Source organism: Haliotis rubra, unplaced genomic scaffold, assembly GCF_003918875.1.
Source record: "Haliotis rubra isolate DU_JTF1 unplaced genomic scaffold, ASM391887v1 Scf154, whole genome shotgun sequence".
In the NCBI taxonomy this organism is placed as follows: domain Eukaryota; kingdom Metazoa; phylum Mollusca; class Gastropoda; order Lepetellida; family Haliotidae; genus Haliotis; species Haliotis rubra.
The window spans coordinates 536,532-551,910 of record NW_025765492.1 but is presented as its reverse complement, the minus strand read 5'-3'; positions in this window follow the sequence as shown (position 1 = coordinate 551,910).

The window sequence follows — 15,379 nt, the reverse complement described above, 5'->3', positions numbered from 1 at the left end:
ACTGCTTGACTAAGTCAAATTTCATTTTTCATATTAATGATTGAAATTTGAGGACTACCAAACTTGTGTGAGGACTAGTAGTTTGGTGAGAGTCACTAGTCCTCATGGCTAGTAGACTTTTCAAAGAGATTTCTAACCCTGTCTGCTGAGTCCTGCATCATATGTAATACGGGAACAAATTTATCATCTGGAAAATTATCATCACTGAAAATCATAACCACTGCCCAATTGTGCCAAGACGATGTTTATACCAGACTTGTGCAGTTGTTTGGAAATGATCTTTGTGGTCAGGATTTGTTTTATCATAGATTATGTTTCCAAAAATACACAAGCAAGACAAACATTCAGCATAGAAAAATTATTTCTGACAACAATGATCATGAAGAAACCATTTTCCACAACACATTTGAAAGTAAAAGGACCCGCTCATCAGATCCGATATTCTGGTCATCTTGCCTCATATGTGGATTCAGGAAACACAAGGGAGATAAGAAGCTACATGTCATCCAGACATTCGAGAGAGCAGAGGACATACTAAATGCTGCTCAAAGATTGCAGGACACCACAGTTCGGAGTAGAATCCTAGGGGAGGATTTGATTGCAAAAGAAGGTCTCTACCATGAGACATGTGTCAAGAGATTTCTGAGACTGTCTTTGAGTGAAAACCCAAGTCAAAGCCCTAATACCACACAGGCGGGACCTAAACCAACAGCTGCGTTCAAGATGCTGACTCAGGAAATTCAGGACAGACTTTTTGTACAGAAAAGAGCCTTGGGTTTAACTACGTTGCTTGACAGATACAATGAACTTGTAGAAGAAACTAGTGAGACATCATTAACCAGTGCCCACTTAAAGTTAAAACTTACAAGTTTCTATGGAGAAAGAATTGCAATCCAAACACTTCCTGCAAGAGGCAGTCCGAATATCATTTTCAGCAGTAGCATTTCACTCAGTGATGCCATTTATGCTGCGCAGAAATTGAAAGAAGAACTTACCTCATCTCAGAGTTCAACTAATGATGTCTTGTCGCATGAAAGTTACATCAAAGAAACACTGCGAGAAGCAGCTGCAATACTTCGAAATGACATGGCAGATATAAAAACACCCGATACTTACCCCTCTCCAGCTGAAGTAGGCCAGACCAGTTCTGAGGAATATGTTCCATCATCCTTGATCAGTTTTATGACCATGTTGTTGGACCCAGAGCGTTTTCAATCAAGTGAAGAGAATCATGAGACTAATGACATTCTCCATAGGAAGGCTGTTACATTATCAGAGTGTATCCTTCATGCTGCTAAAAATGTTGTGACTCCTTTTTATATTGGACTTGCTGTCCAGTTACATCATGCATATGGCTCAAAGAAGTTGATTGACACTCTTCATTCATATGGACTCTGTGCGAGTTACGCTGAGTTAAGACTTTTTCTGACAAGTGTAGCAGAAGATGAGATAAAGAAGATTGTTAATGGTGTGTATGTGCCAAGTGGATTAGTACTCTGAAGGTGGCTGTCTTATCCAAGAAGGGGATGATAATGTTGATTTAAACATTGAAACTGTAGACGGGAAAAATACCTTTCATTCAATGACCCGTGTTTTTTTCCAGATGACTAAATCAGACTCTGTGTCAAAACGTCCTTCAAGAGCCATCAAGAGAGGAGGCAATCGATCACTAACCAACAACAATACATTGACAGACATAATGAGAGTTCTTCCTTACAAGAAGCCAAGCAAAAGACCTGAACCGCCTAGACATGATCAGGCACTGGAAATAATTGAGTACTCAATGAAACCCTTGAGCAGAGGTAAAGATGTCACATGGGTTCTCTTAAGGATGTTGGGTCGTGGGGTGGTGGAAATCCCTCAGTTCATTTCGATAAACGGCCAAACAGTTCCATTTTGGTCTGGATACAACCAGCTGAACTCGCCAAAGAATCTTTCTTACACAGTTGCATCCTATGCACCTTTAATAGATGCTAAGCCATCAGACATATCAACTGTGTATACAGCAATGGTGAAAGGCCATGAAATGTCTAATGCTCTTGGGCAGAATTATTCTGTGCAGACTATGGATCTTCAGCTGTATGCAGTTGCTCAAAATGTAAAGTGGAACCTAAAAGACACCTTCAGTTCTCATGTTGTGAGACTTGGAGGTTTTCATGAAGTCCAGTGTTTCATAGAAGCAATTGGTAAACTCTGGGGAGATGGAGGTCTACTTGATCTACTTGTGGACTCTGGTGTTTATGCATCAGCTACAGCTGAACAGATGTTAGCAGGCAAGCAACATCACAGAGCAATCCGTGGACTTACACTCACTTATGAAGTCCTTTCTCAAGCTTTGCTTACGCAGTTTTTCAAGTGGTGTGACAACAACAGTCATGGTCAAGCACTCAAAGCAGTGTTGGAGAAGGTACCAAAACTGGAGAATGGATTTGGACAATGTGACATAAACTCCTTACAAGCTGTTGTAAGTGATGTTCTGACACCACTCCTGGATCAGTTTGAGACATTGGGACGCTCAAAATCTCCAACATTTGACTACTGGATGACGTATCTTGAAGCTGTCCAAATTCTATTGTGGAATATTCGTGCAGAACGGGAGAGTGATTGGGATTCTCATTTGGCAACTCAAGGTGCAATGTTGCCATTCATCTTTGCTGCAAATAGAACAAATTATGCCAGATACATACCTGTATATATCTTAGACATGATGAATTTGCCAAAAGAGATAAAAGATACTTTTCTTCAAGGCCAACACACATACAGGGAGAAATCAGGAAAGTTCAACAGTCTTTGGACAGACATGGGAGTGGAGAAAACAGTCATTCGTGACTCTAAAAGTGACGGTGGTGTCATTGGTCTCACCAGAAGAAATAGCGCTCTTCTTCGATGGACAATCTCTCGCCATCTCATTGGAGAATATTCCACTGTCATGCAAGGCCGATCAGGAATTTCTTGTGACACTTCAGCATCTCATTAGGAAAACCATCCATCATCACTTACAAGAGATGAACGCCATGCAGTTGCAATGTCTAATCACCTGTCAAGTGGAATGACTGATCCCTTTGACTTAGAGAAACACCCAGACTCTGTTATCAACATTTCAACTGGGGTGTTTGCTTCCTCTGTAGTTCAGCATTCACTGAGCAGCATCGTCAAGATTGGAACGAAGAGGATGGAGGCATTTGTAAAGGATACATTGTCTACATCTGGGCAAAAGTCTTTCTATAGTCCAATACCTCGGTCAGGATTGATCACCTTTACTGAAAAGAAGAAGAAAACAAAGCTACTTAGTGGAGATGGGACTGTTCGACTTGTGCATTTGAGTGCAGAAATGGTCTTTAGAAGAGCTTTATGTCTGACAGCTTGTCGTGATGATGTCACAATGGCCAAGGTTCTCACACATCCCATAGGATCAGTTCCTACATCACTCTTCAATGAAGATTGGTCAATGAGGAAGACATCCAAAGCCGATTTAACACACAAATTAGAAGAAATGGTTGAGAGTGCTGACACTTTACCAGACTTTGAGAAGGAAGACACAGTCTACATTCGTGATGCAATGGCAATATTGAGAAGTATGAAACCTGCCATCACCTCCACATTTGACAGTGTTGCTGACAGTTATATGCGAAATATGAAGCAGTGTTTCACCAGAGCTGATACTGTCATAGATGTGTTCGACCAGTATGACACTCCCAACTCCACTAAGTCTGCAGAACGTTCCCGAAGAGCAGACCTCAACAATGGCAAGAAGTATCAAGTGTCATCAGGCAGACAGATTCCACAGTGGAACAAGTTTCTAGGTGTATCTGAGAACAAGGCACAGTTCAACAACTTCTTGTGCACCAAAGTGCAGGCTACAATGTCACCAGAAATGAAACCACAAGAAAGACTGTATCTCTCAGGAGGATATGAAGATGGAATGGTGACCAAGTTGATCACTCCCACTGGGGATGCGTGCATTGATGAACTTCAATGTTCTCAAGAAGAAGCCGATACACGTATGCTCTTCCACGCCATGTATTGCAATGATGAGTTTGCAGAGAGGCATACCCAAGGACGTATCATCATCAAGTCCCCTGATACAGATGTTCTCATACTATGTATCTACTATTATCATCAAATGGAGCATGTCCGGGAAATTTGGTTCGAAACTGGAGTGTCTTCTGCAGTCACAGACAAGCACCGGTTCATTCCTGTCCATAACATCTGCCATCTTCTTGGATCATCAATGTCATTTGCTTTGCCAGGAATCCATGCCTACTGGCTGCGATACATCATCGGCATTTTTTCATGTTGGCAAGAAGACAGTCTACAAGGCTATGATGAAAGACAAAGATCTGTTTTCAAGTGCTCAAGTCCTGTCTTCGGGAAACCTTGATGCAGCAGTGGAGGTCTGCAGGCAACTAACATCAGTATTGTATGACCCCAGGAAGAAACTTAAACCATGCCACTCTTTGAATGACATGAGACTTCAACTATGTCGACTAAGTGATATTGAGCTTGCCAGACTTCCCCCATGCGAAGACAGCTTTCGACAGCACGTTAAGCGTGTGATGTGGCAAACTAGAATCTGGACAAATTCTCATTGTGGTAAGCCAGAGCTTGGTAACCCTGAAGATTTTGGCTGGACCAGGGTTAATGGATTGCTCACCTCTACATTGTTTGAACATCAAACTGCTTCAGAAGTTCTTGACTGCCTTGTTTGCACCTGCTGCAAGTCCCCATGCTCCTCAATGCAGTGCATTTGTAGACAGAACAATCTGCCTTGTATTGAACTGTGTTATTGCAAACACAGACAGGGTGGACGGAATTGCAATAACCCCATGAATGATGTTGATGAAGAAACCAGTGACAATGAAGAATGACCTTTTTAATAATCATAAATCTATTCGATGTATGACATGAAGATGTTAAATAGAACTTTGAATCTTACAGAAGCAATAACCTTGATCTGATGTGTAACTAAACCTGAAATTAGACGAGTCCAGTAAGAAATGCATGGTCAGTATGTTTGTGTTAAATTCATATTTGAGCTCGTTGCTTTTCCAAGTTGTTATTACCAATAACCTTTAACACAAAAATTACCATTGCTTTACATTGTAAAACAGAACAGCAAATGAAACGAGTTTAAAGGATTTCCGGTTCTGAACACATTAACAGATGTAATTCAGTATCTTTAAAGATGTTCTATTTTAGAGATATTAATGTATCTCTACCTGTAAGGATGACAGTGAAGAGTGATAGAAAGGTAATTTTGAAATCAAAACATTTAGATTTATTATTTGTCTACTGTATCATACCTTGAAAAAATTGTCAAACAGCATCAGTGAAAATTTTAATTTTCACCCAATTCTTCAAGCATGAAATGGAAATTTTATGTCTAAATATTGGAATCACTATCATTTTTCAATTGTAAAGAGAATATCATTTGGTGATGAATTTGTTTGAATGGGGTCATTAGTTTGAAAATTTAAAACAAAATGGGCAAAATTATGATTTTTAGTGTTTTTGCCCCCAAATCCGGATTTACCAGAAAGTGTTCACACGAATATTTCCACATCATGTCTATTATTATTCTATAGGTCTTAAGCTTTAATTTGATATATAGTTCATGTATACCTCTCAATTTGATCAAATCACCTCCCAAAAATGGGTTTGTTTCCTGCCCTATTACAATCGTCCCTTCAAAGTTTATGCTTTGAGCTATATCTCGGCCGACACACAGACTGACGCGGTGAATGGGTTCACTAGACTGAAACCGATTTGACACAGTTATGTAATAACCAAACTGTTTCATGTGAAAATATAAAGCTCCTGTTCGATGTATTGGGCAGGCTTGTCCCGTATCTGCAGGCCTTGTTGTGTTTATCGCAGTTTATCATGTAAGTTGACGCACGGGTAAACCGATTGTTTTCATAGGGGTTGTGATAGTGTGCGAGGAGGTATTATCGTCGTCTCACACTTCCTGGTCCACAGGAGCGTGTCACGCTTAGACTGACTGACTGACTGACTGAGTTTGGTTTTACGCCGCTTTTAGCAATATTCCAGCAACATCACGGCGGGGGACACCAGAAATGGGCTTCACACATTGTACCCAGTGTATATACCTATATGTCTTTCTACCGCTGTTTCTAAGCGTGACACGCCCCTGTGCCCTGGTCCGCATGATTTCCCCTTCTGCCCAGTTCTCCCTGCAGTGCTAAAACTCTAAATGAAGCAAGTCTAGATTTCCTCAGGTTCTGAATTCCCAATCTTACTGAGCCTCCTTTTCAATGTAAAACACTTTTATACAAACTTCTAAATGCAACATAAGGAAGTTCATGGAATTATTTGTTTCTTTCAATAATATATGTATTCAGAGACTAAGCGTTAGTTATTGGTGAGGCAGTTTAATAATATATGTATTCAGAGACTAAGCGTTAGTCTTGTGTTATTGGTGAGGCAGTTTAATGGAATCAAAATTAACTGTATATTCATTAGACATTAACATTACATGTTAATGATCTGAAAGAACACTTAATCTTGTGTTTATCTACATTGTAAAATACAAAGCTAGGTTCATTGCTCCCTAACTTTACAGTTACATGATTCGGATTGATCAACTCAAATCGAAGCTCAGGTCGAAACTCAGTATAACATGTTAAATATTCCGATGGCCTTTATCTACAGTAGATGCTCAGCCCGTTTACCTCCTATTCATTCATACACTGAATAATTTCAACGGTTCGCTCCCATTATGCCTACTCCCAATTTGACCACCCTTTCAATACACAATCTGTTCCAGTTAAATGTTTTTTTAAATGCCAGCTCTCTCCCCTCTATCAGGTACATTGTTCCACCATGGCGACATATTAAAAACCCAATTAAAGCAACATTTCAATCAGACTGCATCACACATAACATTTGCAGTGAACCAATTTGCACATTTGTACAACCAATAACGCTCATCATGACAAGCCTGAGATACATTAGCACTTGACTGAATATATGGGGTTATGTTCGTTGTACCGAGATAACAGGGCCAGGACTTTGACCTGTTTAGTAACTGTACAGAAACGCTGGCTAATCTAAGTAGGTCTCATTTAACATTTTACCATTGAGAGTGACTGCATCAGTTTAGTGTTCATAAACCATGCAGTGTCATTCCCTAGGTAGTGGCTGCATCTGTTTAGTGTTCATAAACCATGCAGTGTCATTCCCTAGGTAGTGGCTGCACCCATTTAGTGTCCATAAACCATGCAGTGTCATTCCCTAGGTAGTGGCTGCATCTGTTTAGTGTTCATAAACCATGCAGTGTCATTCCCTAGATAGTGGCTGCTTCAGTTTAGTGTTCATAAACCATGCAGTGTCATTCCCTAGGTAGTGGCTGCATCAGTTTAGTGTTCATAAACCATGCACTGTCATTCCCAAGGTAGTGGCTGCATCTGTTTAGTGTTCATAAACCATGCAGTGTCATTCCCTAGGTAGTGATTGCATCAGTTTAGTGTTCATAAACCATGCAGTGTCATTCCCAAGGTAGTGGCTGCATCTGTTTAGTGTTCATAAACCATGCAGTGTCATTCCCTAGGTAGTGGCTGCATCTGTTTAGTGTTCATAAACCATGCAGTGTCATTCCCTAGGTAGTGGCTGTATCTGTTTAGTGTTCATAAATATATGGGGTTATGTTCGTTGTACCGTGATAACAGGGCCAGGACTTTGACCTGTTTAGTAACTGTACAGAAACGCTGGCTAATCTAAGTAGGTCTTATTTACCATTTTACCATTGAGAGTGACTGCATCAGTTTAGTGTTCATAAACCATGCAGTGTCATTCCCTAGGTAGTGGCTGCATCAGTTTAGTGTTCATAAACCATGCAGTGTCATTCCCAAGGTAGTGGCTGCATCAGTTTAGTGTTCATAAACCATGCAGTGTCATTCATCCTCAGGTAGTGGCTGCATCAGTTTAGTGCAGTGTCGTTTAGGTGTTGCATCTGTTTAGTGTTCATAAACCATGCAGTGTCATTCCCTAGGTAGTGGCTGCATCTGTTTAGTGTTCATAAACCATGCAGTGTCATTCCCTAGGTAGTGGTTGCATCTGTTTAGTGTTCATAAACCATGCAGTGTCATTCCCTAGGTAGTGGCTGCATCAGTTTAGTGTTCATAAACCATGCAGTGTCATTCCCTAGGTAGTGGCTGCATCAGTTTAGTGTTCATAAACCATGCAGTGTCATTCCCTAGGTAGTGGCTGTATCTGTTCAGTGTTCATAAATATATGGGGTTATGTTCGTTGTACCGTGATAACAGGGCCAGGACTTTGACCTGTTTAGTAACTGGACAGAAACGCTGGCTACCCTAAGTAGGTCTCATTTACCATTTTACCATTGAGAGTGACTGCATCAGTTTAATGTTCATAAACCACACAGTGTCATTCCCTAGGTAGTGCCTGCACCCGTTTAGTGTTCATAAACTGTACAGTCTCATTCCCTAGGTAGTGGCTGCATCTGTTTAATGTTCATAAACCATGCAGTGTCATTCCCTAGGTAGTGGCTGCATCTGTTTAGTGTTCATAAACCATGCAGTGTCATTCCCTAGTTAGTGGCTGCGTCTGTTTAGTGTTCATAAACCATGCAGTGTCATTCCCTAGGTAGTGGCTGCACCTGTTTAGTGTTCATAAACCATGCAGTGTCATTCACTAGGTAGTGGCTGCATCTGTTTAGTGTTCATAAACCATGCAGTGTCATTCCCTAGGTAGTGGCTGCATCTGTTTAGTGTAAACCATGCAGTGTCATTCCCTAGGTAGTGGATGCACCTGTTTAGTGTTCATAAACCATGCAGTGTTATTCCCTAGGTAGTGGTTGCATCTGTTTAGTGTCCATAAACCATGCAGTGTCATTCCCTAGGTAGTGGCTGCATGCTGTTTAGTGTTCATAAACCATGCAGTGTCATTCCCTAGGTAGTGGCTGCATGCGTTTAGCGTTCATAAACCATGTAGTGTCATTCACTAGGTAGTGGCTGCATCTGTTTAGTGTTCATAAACCACACAGTGTCATTCCCTATTTAGTTCCTGCATCTGTTTAGTGTTCATAAACCATGCAGTGTGATTCCCTAGGTAGTGGCTGCATCAGTTTAGTGTTCATAAACCATGCAGTGTCATTCCCTAGGTAGTGGCTGCATCAGTTTAGTGTTCATAAACCATGCAGTGTCATTCCCTAGTTAGTGTCTGCATCGGTTTAGTGTTCATAAACCATTGTTGTGGCATGCTTTAGGTAGTGTCCAAATCCGTTGATGTGCCCATATCCATGTTGTGTCTGCATCCACTGTAGTGTCTATCCCCAATGTAGTTTCTGTATCATATGTTTTCTATTCCCCTTAGTAGTGTCTTTCTTAATGCAGAATCTATTCCTCAGGTAGTGTTGGTTCCACGTGTAGTGTAGTGTCTATTCCTCATGTAGTGTAGTGACTATTCCTCATATAGTGTAGTGTCTATTCCCCATGTAGTGTAGTGTCTATTCCTCATGTAGTGTAGTGTCTATTCCTCATGTAGTGTAGTGTCTATTCCTCATGTAGTGTAGTGTCTATTCCTCATGTAGTTTAGTGTCTATTGTCTTTGTAGTGTCTATTCCTCGTGTAGTTTCTATTCCCCATGTAGTGTAGTGTATATTCCCCATATGGTGTAGTGTCTATTCCTCATGTAGTGTTGTGTCTATTCCCCATGTAGCATCTTTTCCCCATGTAGTGTCTATTTCCTATGTAGTGAAGTGTCTGTTCCCCATGTAGTTTTGTGTCTACTCCCCACATAGTGTTGTGTCTATTCCACATTTAGTGTTTATTCCCCATGTAGCATCTATTCCCTGTGTAGTGTCTATTCCCATGTAGTGTTGCGTCTATTCCACATTTAGTGTAGTGCCTATTCCCAATGTAGTGTCTATTCCACATGTAGCATCTATTCCCTATGTAGTGTCTATTCCCATGTAGTGTTGCGTCTATTCCACATTTAGTGTATTGTCTATTCCCCATGTAGTGTTTATTCCCCATGTAGCATCTATTCCCTGTGTAGTGTCTATTCCCATGTAGTGTTGCGTCTATTCCACATTTAGTGTAGTGTCTATTCCCAATGTAGTGTTGTGTCTATTCCTCATGTAGTGTAGTGTCTCTTTTCATGTAGTGTCTATTCCCAATGTAGTTTTCTGTCTATTCCCCATGTAGTGTTGTGTATATTCCTCATGTAGTGCAGTGTTTATTTTCATGTAGTGTCTATTCCCCATGTAGTTTTGTGTCTATTCCCCATGTAGTGTTGTGTCTATTCCACATTTAGTATGGTGTCTATTCCCCATGTAAATTTTGTGTCTATTCCCCATGTAGTTTTGTGTCTATTCCCCATGTAGTGTTGTGTCTATTCCTCATGTAGTGTAGTGTCTATTTTCATGTAGTGTCTATTCCCAATGTAGTTGTGTGTTTATTCCCCATGTAGTGTTGTGTCTATTCCTCATGTAGTGTAGTGTCTATTTTCATGAAGTGTCTATTCCCCATGTTTTGTGTCTATTCCCAATGTAGTGTTGTGTCTATTCCTCATGTAGTGTAGTGTCTATTTTCATGTAGTGACTATTCCCCATGTTTTTTGTGTCTATTCCCAAATGTAGTGTTGTGTCTATTCCTCATGTAGTGTAGTGTCTATTTTCACGTAGTGTCTATTCCCAATGTAGTTTTGTATCTATTACCCATGTAGTGTTGTGTCTATTCCTCATGCAGTGTAGTGTTTTTTTTCATGTAATGTCTATTCCCAATGTAGTTTTGTGTCTATTCCCCATGTAGTGTTGTGTCTATTCCTCATGTAGTGTAGTGTCTGTTTTCATGTAGTGTCTATTCCCCATGTTTTGTGTGTCTATTCCACATGTAGTGTTGTGTCTATTCCTCATGTAGTGTAGTGTCTATTTTCATGTAGTGTCTATTCCCAATGTAGTTTTGTGTCTATTCCACATTTAGTGTTGTGTCTATTCCTCATGTAGTGTAGTGTCTGTTTGCATGTAGTGTCTATTCCCCATGTTTTTTGTAACTATTCCCCATGTAGTGTTGTGCCTATTCCTCATGTAGTGTAGTGACTATTTTCATGTACTGTCTATTCCCCATGTTTTTTGTGTCTATTCCACATTTAGTATGGTGTCTATTCCCCATGTAGTGTTGTGTCTATTCGGTATTTAGTATGGTGTCTATTCCCCATGTAGTGTTGTGTCTATTCCACATTTAGTGTGGTGTCTATTCCCCATGTAGTGTTGTGTCTATTCCACATTTAGTGTGGTGTCTATTCCCCAAGTAGTGTTGTGTCTATTCCACATTTAGTGTGGTGTCTATGTTTATGTTGTGTCTATTCCTCATGCAGTGTAGTGTTTTTTCATGTAGTGTCTATTCCCAATGTAGTTTTGTGTCTATTCCCCATGTAGTGTTGTGTCTATTCCTCATGTAGTGTAGTGTCTGTTTTCATGTAGTGTCTATTCCCCATGTTTTTTGTGACTATTCCCCATGTAGTGTTGTGCCTATTCCTCATGTAGTGTAGTGACTATTTTCATGTACTGTCTATTCCCCATGTTTTTTGTGACTATTCCCCATGTAGTGTTGTGTCTATTCCCATGTTTTTTTGTGTCTATTCCCCATGTAGTGTTGTGTCTATTCCACATTTAGTGTGGTGTCTATTCCCCATTTAGTGTTGTGTCTATTCCACATTTAGTGTGGTGTCTATTCCCCATGTAGTGTTGTGTCTATTCGATATTTAGTGTGGTGTCTATTCCCCATGTAGTGTTGTGTCTATTCCACATTTAGTGTGGTGTCTATTCCCCATGTAGTGTTGTGTCTATTCCACATTTAGTGTGGTGTCTATTCCCCATGTAGTGTTGTGTCTATTCCACATCCCCATGTAGTGTCTATTCCACATTTAGTAGTGTATTCCCCATGTAAATTTAGTGTGTAGTGTTATTCCCCATGTAGTGTTGTGTCTATTCCAGTGTTGTGTCTATTCCACATTTAGTGTGGTGTCTATTCCCCATGTAGTGTTGTGTTATTCCTCATGTAGTGTGGGTGTCTATTGTGTATGTTGTGTCTATGTGGTAGTGTGGTGTGTATTCCCCATGTAGTGTTGTGTCTATTCCACATTTAGTTTGGTGTGTATTCCCATGTAGTGTAGTGTTTAGTGTCTATTCCTCGTGTAGTGTGTATTCCCCATGTAGTGTTGTGTCTATTCCACATTTAGTGTGGTGTGTATTCCCCATGTAAATTTGGTGTCTATTCCTCGTGTAGTGTAGTGTTTATTCCCCATGTAGTGTTGTGTCTATTCCACATTTAGTGTGGTGTCTATTCCCCATGTAAATTTAGTGTCTATGTAAATTTAGTGTCTATTCCACATTTAGTGTGGTGTCTATTCCCCATGTAGTGTTGTGTCTATTCCACATTTAGTGTGGTGTGTATTCCCCATGTAAATTTAGTGTCTATTCCTCGTGTAGTGTAGTGTTTATTCCCCATGTAGAGTCAAATACGTATTAATGGTTGCCTGACAGATGTGTTTCCTGTTGGTTCAAGGGTAAGACAATGTTGTGTTCTGTCTCCATCGCTATTTTCTGTGTTCCTTAACGACCTAACCAGTGAAATTAGCCATCCTTGGTGTGGTGTAAATATTGGGGAGGATATGATAAGTATACTCCTAAATGCAGATGGCATTGTTCTGATTGCTCCAGATGAGAATAGTCTACGGCCCATGTTAGATACGGTGGCCAGATGGTGTTCCAGATGGCTATTACTTATCAATGCTAAGAAGACTAATGTAGTGATTATTCGACAAAGTAACACTCAAAATCAAATGTGTTTTTTACTATTGGTAATGATGCCATTGATAACACCAATGCTAACAAATATTTGGGATCATGGTTTCATGAACACTTGGATTTTAATTATACAGCCAAACAGTTGGCTAAATCTGCCAGCAGAGCTCTGGGTGTTGTTATAAGTAGATTTAAATCCGTTGGTGGAATGGCTTATGACGTATTTAACACCTTATATGGTGACCTTGCGCAGCCTTTTCTGTCTTACGGTTCTGCAATATGGAGCACTAGGGAATTCCGGTGTAATACAATGTCCAACACCGTGCCTGTCGATGTTTCGTAGGCGTAGGTCGTTAGACCCAAAATGCTGCTGTTAGGGGCTGGTTATCATCTGTTACGATACAACGAATCGAAGTGTTACGAGAAAAAGCTGTTCTCCGTGGATTCAGAAAGACGTGTTAGAATTGTTACTGCTTGGTCTATACGTTATCGTATTGTCATTGTCATTATTGAATAACCTTGATATTCACATTTAAGATTTATAAAACATTTCAAACCCCATTTTGATAACATAAAGCGTATATGAATGCAGAAAAATGGTTCAGTGAGTTATGGAACGGCACAGGGAGGGTCAATGGTAATAAATTACTTACCTATTGGTCATTTAAACTTTAAACTTTAAACCCAACAGTTGAACCCTATGTTCGTAATGTACTCAACAGACGACATAGAAGCACCTTGAGTAAGTGTCCCGTGAAGGTCCGGGTTAGAATGTCCCTTCAGTAACCCTTGCCTGTTGTAAGAGGCGACTGGATCCGGTGGTCAGGCTCGCTGACTTGGTTGACATATGTCATCGGTTCCCAATTGCGCAGATCGATGCTCATGCTGTTGATCACTGGATTATCTGGTCCAGACTCGTTTATTTACAGACCGCCGCCATATAGCTGGAATATTGCTGAGTGCGGTGTAAAACTAAACTCACTCACTCACCTTGAATAAGTTGCCATTGTGTCGTCCGCCTATCTATGCGATCTCGACCTTTGGAAACAAGCTAAAAATGCCAAAAGTGCGAGAATGTGAGATCGCGAGAATGTCCCTTACAGTATTCCATACCTATCCCATTACATGAACGAATATATCTGAATTGTTATAGTAATTCTGTAGATGGAATTCATTTCCTTACAACTTGCAGTTTTTATTGTGATATTAGGTATGGAAACTAGCTTCCAGTATGTATTCGCAGTTTCCTATCTTATCCCCATGTGATCAAGCCATTTACTTAATGCAATGTGATTATTTATGTAAACCTCTAGCCGCTACTATTTCCACTATGATTCAATGTAGACAATTTCACAAGATTAATTAACTTCCATTTTAGAAGTATGACTCTTTTGTGATATGATTTTAGCATTTTTGTGATATGTATACTTTAAAACCACGATTTATATTTTAATGCTAATGGAAGACACTCGTCTCGTGCGCCTTTTGGCCGGATATTGCATATTATTTTACTGTTATGTAGGTACCGTGTACTGTGTAATCTGTGACAGGTTAATAAAACAATCTTCTTCTGTTCTTCTGTTTACTCCTCATGTAGAATCTATTCTCCATGAAATGTTTATTCCCCTTGTAGTGTAGCGTCTATTCCCCATGAAGTGTCTATTCCCCATGAAGTGTCTATTCCTCATGTAGTGTCTATTCCCCATGAAGTGTCTATTCCTCATGTAGTGTCTATTCCTCATGTAGTGTCTATTCCCCATGAAGTGTCTATTCCCCATGTAGTGTCTATTCCCCATGAAGTGTCTATTCCCCATGAAGTGTCTATTCCTCATGTAGTGTCTATTCCTCATGTAGTGTCTATTCCCCATGAAGTGTCTATTCCCATGAAGTGTCTATTCCTCATGTAGTGTCTATTCCCCATGTAGTGTCTATTCCCCATGAAGTGTCTATTCCCCATGAAGTGTCTATTCCTCATGTAGTGTCTATTCCCCATGAAGTGTCTATTTCCCATGAAGTGTCTATTCCTCATGTAGTGTCTATTCCTCATGTAGTGTCTATTCCCCATGTAGTGTCTATTCCCCATGAAGTGTCTATTCCCATGAAGAGTGTCCTCATGAAGTGTCTATTCCTCATGAAGTGTCTATTCCTCATGTAGTGTCTATTCCCCATGAAGTGTCTATTCCCCATGAAGTGTCTATTCCCCATGAAGTGTCTATTCCCCATGTAGTGTCTATTCCCCATGTAGTGTCTATTCCTCATGTAGTGTCTATTCCCCATGAAGTGTCTATTCCCATGAAGTGTCTATTCCCCATGTAGTGTCTATTCCTCATGTAGTGTCTATTCCCCATGAAGTGTCTATTCCTCATGTAGTGTCTATTCCCCATGAAGTGTCTATTCCCCATGAAGTGTCTATTCCTCATGTAGTGTCTATTCCCCATGAAGTGTCTATTCCCCATGAAGTGTCTATTCCCCATGAAGTGTCTATTCCTCATGTAGTGTCTATTCCTCATGTAGTGTCTATTCCTCATGTAGTGTCTATTCCCATGAAGTGTCTATTCCTCATGTAGTGTCTATTCCCCGTGAAGTGTCTAT